The following is a 4,525-nucleotide window of genomic DNA, read 5'->3' as shown; positions in this document are numbered from 1 at the left end:
GAACATGTATCACATAACAGTTGGGTTTTTGATGGGTTAAACATATGTAACACACATCCGCAGTGGCAGCGGTGCAGGGGATGAGGCTATAACTCTAGCTAAACCCAACCAAACACACCATATAAAACTATAAAAGGTTCAATCATGTTCTTTGTTTAAATCACAGTACAAAGAGTGTTTTAGGTCATTTTTATATTTTTTATTTTGTTTTCATTAAATCAAATTTCAGCAATTTTGTCAGATGCTTTTGTCATTTTACTGCTTCGAAATTGCTATATACAGTTTTTATATATTTTTGTTTTGTTTGAATTTGTGATTCAACTCATTTTAGTTTATGGCTGAGACAACTTTTCTCAGTTTCATTTAGTTTAAGCTTTGTCAAATAATATCTAAATATTTAATTCACTTCACAGCAATGTTGAAATAGTTGAAGTCAATGAAAGTAAATGTCACAAAACAAACCTTGTGCTCATAACAAATGATGTGAAAATGTGAGAAATTAGTTTCAGAGATAAAACAGTATTCTCACTGCCATGCAATTATTCAAGTGCTTATAAATGCACACAAACATAATGTAAACACAGCAACTCTATTGCATTATTATTTTGTGTATACTGTACATCTGGTGTTTTGTAATAGTCAGAAGTTTTAGACCTACTGTAAAGTTTTGTGAGGTGAACAAGGGGAGCGGGGAAGCTGTAAAACTTGGCAGTGCTCTAAAAGAACTCAGTGTCTTCCTCCCCTGACACACATTTGGACGGCATTGCACACATAGTAACGGCATGGTCTCCATGACAACAGCAGGACTTGCCATCTAGGTGAGGGCACGGCTCAATCCTCACAGTCAGCGTCACCTGAATCATGTTCCTCTCAGACAGATCTCATGTTTTATCAGCAGCAGAGTTTAGTGTTTTGTTTGCTCTTCGACGGGGCCAGACAATGTTTGTTTTACTTTTTCACTTGAGAAAACCTCAATCTGTCTTTAGTTTCTTAGGTATAACTCTATTGATAGCTTGCTCATTTATCGTGGCAACAATTAATTGCAGACTCTCGAGTGCTCTTGTTAGTGTTCAGACTGTTTTGTTTGAACACTGTTTGCTGACCCCGTAGAGGTCACCTGACAACGTCTAGAATAGATTGATATCCCCGAAGAGACCTGAAGAAACAGACAGAGGCCGCCGAGTTCAGGCCTGGGAGCAAAACCTCATAAATGCTGATCAGAGATCAGATTTCTTACTCTGGGCTTCATCTATACTGTGAGATGGCTGTAAAGTACAGGTCTAGACATTTTTATTCAGCTTGTAAATTGTTCAGAGCAGAAGATTCCTCCCATGATCCCCAGAGCATTTAAAGAGAAAATTTACCCAAATATGAAAATTCTATCATCATTTACTTACTCTAATGTCATTACAAACCTGTATGACGTTCTTCCTTATGCAGAACACTAAAGAGGATAGTTTGAAGAATGTACATAACCAAACAACACTGAACCCCATTGAGTTCCATCACGTAAGCTCAAAACCAAAACAAAACTTGAGAGAAGTAAGTAATTCTGTTCCTTCGAGTTGCCATTGGCAAAGGAGGGAGCGCAGGGGTCCGGGGCAGATTACATGTGAGTTTGTAGTGAGGTCTCTCTGCGGTGGACCCCGGGGCAGCGGGGGTCTTTGTTCTCTGTCAGCAGTCAGACCGGAGTTGGTTTACTCAGGGCCGGGTCCTGGGAAATAAACACAGCTAAAGTCTTCTATTGTCACAGGACTGCACTTAACACACACTGAGTTCAAGTCCGGTTGAGTTGTCATTGACAAATTTGGATTCATTTTCCAAATGTGCATCTCTACCGACACTTTTTTTGTTGGATTTTATTTATCATGTAATATTCATACGCACTGCTGCTCTCCCTTAATTCATATGCAAACGTGAAGTTTGGTTGGAGTTTGGTTCCAAAATAAAATTACTGTATTTTATTGTGTTAGTTAACTGTATTTTATTAAGTTATGATGGCTTGAATCAAAACAAACCAACTTCAGTTTGATTGATATTAACTGGATAATTTGATTTTTGAACATTGTTAATTCTCATTTTGGAACCAAACTCTTTGTATGTACTTTTCATGGACGACGGTAATATCCACGTCCACAGAGAGATCAAATCGTGACTAGTTTAACAAAGCACAATGTGTGTCAGGTGATCTCATGGGTCAGTGTGAATAGACTCACAGATGTGTGTTCGATGTGTGTATCGGGTGTGTGTTTCATCTTTGATAGCAGGTGTGATCTCAACCATACTTGGGATCATTTTTAATTGGGTGCTTTGCCTTCAAAGACGATGGAAAGGGAGTTCTACAGTAGAAATCCTGTCTGCAGGTTAAAACTAGACTTTATTAAAACAGGAGATTATCCTCATCCATTTAAAACACAACAATGCTAAGATTGCGGAGTTTGCATGTTCTCCCCGTGCCTCGGGGGTTTCCTCCGGGTACTCCGGTTTCCTCCCCTGGTCCAAAGACATGCATGGTAGGTTGATTGGCATCTCTGGAAAAATTGTCCGTAGGGTGTGAGTGCGTGAGTGAGTGAGTGTGTGTGTGCCCTGCGATGGGTTGGCACTCCATCCAGGGTGTATCCTGCCTTGATGCCCGATGACTCCTGAGATAGGCGCAGGCTCCCCGTGACCCGAGGTAGTTCGGATAAGCGGTAGAGAATGGAATGGATGGATGGATGGATGTTCTGAATCGACTGCCAGGGTGACTTGGAGTTTGCTTGAGACAAACTTGACCTGTGTCAGTTTCAAGGCTCCAACATAATGTGGCCAATTTCTTTGACCTAAACATTTTTGTGTTTCCGTAAAAAGATTATTATCATAAACACTCGGTTCTGAAAAGGCACAGCTTCTATATATACAGAGAATATAAATGTAGCATTTTATTCTTTTATCTGGCTGAGTGTTTTCCCATGAGCTGGATCTGTGCTCTGCGTCAGAAGCCGGGGCAGTCTATAATTTCCCTGTGATCTTCTATCTGCAACGCTATTATTTCAGTGCAGAGGGTGAATTCTCCTTCCAAACCTTCTGCATCTCCTACCCCACCTCCAGCTCAGTGTGTGCGAGGCTAGACACCTTAAAGTTTAATGACATTGGGAAATTGTCCTCACATACACAAACAAGCAAAAATACTGTTTAAAAAATGTCAGATAATGTTTTTGTAGGCAGTGTGTAAGATTATGTCGACGTCTGTACAGTCTGTGTGTCAGTCATGACCTGTTGTATTGTTATGGTGTACTGGTCTTATTATGACTGTGAATGCATTGCTGTTCCAATCAGCTCATCTGAGGGGTCAAGAGTCCAGATTCCCACCAGACTCTAAACAAACATTTATTATGGGGGGATGATATTTCGCCTAATCTCAATCTAAATCCAGTGCTAGTCATCTCCAAAAACACTTCCTTTTTGTACTTTATGTTGTGTTTTGCATTGCAACATTATTTACATGACAATTACTCCCACTGTTGTTAGCCTAATGCAAGAATGTCAATAAAGTAATACAAATCATTTATAAAAGCTAAACAATAAAAGTAATAGTAGTATTCGTACATCATCATAATATTTGTAAACATATTTTATCGTGGAAAGTCAACAAAACATTTATTATTAACTCACTTGATACCAGTGTTGGGTGAAACTATTTACTGAGTATTTAGTTGCTGTAATTTAATTACTTTTCCCTTTAAAAGTAAAGTAAAGGATTTCTCGCATTTTTTCTGTAATTTAATTACAGTTACTTCTGATATAATTGAACCTAATACTGTTTGTAATATATGTGTGTGCAATAGTGGAATTGATATCAAAACATATCAAAGGCTTACTTTTAAATCCGTGCTTTAATGAAAAATTCTCACATTTGTCATACCTCGGTCAGTACTTTATGCAGTTTAAAATGATTTATTTCAATGCCGTTTCTTGTCTATCCTTGAATCACTTAACTAATCAAGGTTAATATACGATGTAGAAAGTAATTATTAACAAACAATGAAATAGTTGTTGGAGAGAGTCATTTGTACAGTAATCTAATTACACTATTGAATATTTACTTAGTAACTATTAATTCATTACTTGTTCAGAGGAACTTGGCCCACGCTTGACATTTGTCACCACAAAGAACAACCATGTTTTTACTACAGTAATCATGGCTTAACCGTGACATATGTGGCAAAATCATCCATGGGTACTTTTATAATAAAACCCTGGTTAATTTCCCTAAAATACTATTTATGCATGATCATAGAATATATATTTTTATTTCTAAATGTGACCTGGACATGTGTTAAATTCACAGGCAGGTCAGATTTGAATAACAAAACCTTGGAAAATATAATAGCACAGTGGAGCGTAGCAACAGGTGTGTGCGTAACCGACTGCGCGCGTGAGTGTGTGGGAGAGAGAGAGAGAGAGATAGAGAGAGAGAGAGAGAGAGAGACTTGGCTTCTACTGGATTTCAGAGCTTTCTCCCATTATCAGACTTGTGAGACAGATC

Source organism: Triplophysa dalaica, chromosome 17, assembly GCF_015846415.1.
Source record: "Triplophysa dalaica isolate WHDGS20190420 chromosome 17, ASM1584641v1, whole genome shotgun sequence".
Lineage (NCBI taxonomy): Eukaryota > Metazoa > Chordata > Actinopteri > Cypriniformes > Nemacheilidae > Triplophysa > Triplophysa dalaica.
This window is presented reverse-complemented; position numbering follows the sequence as displayed.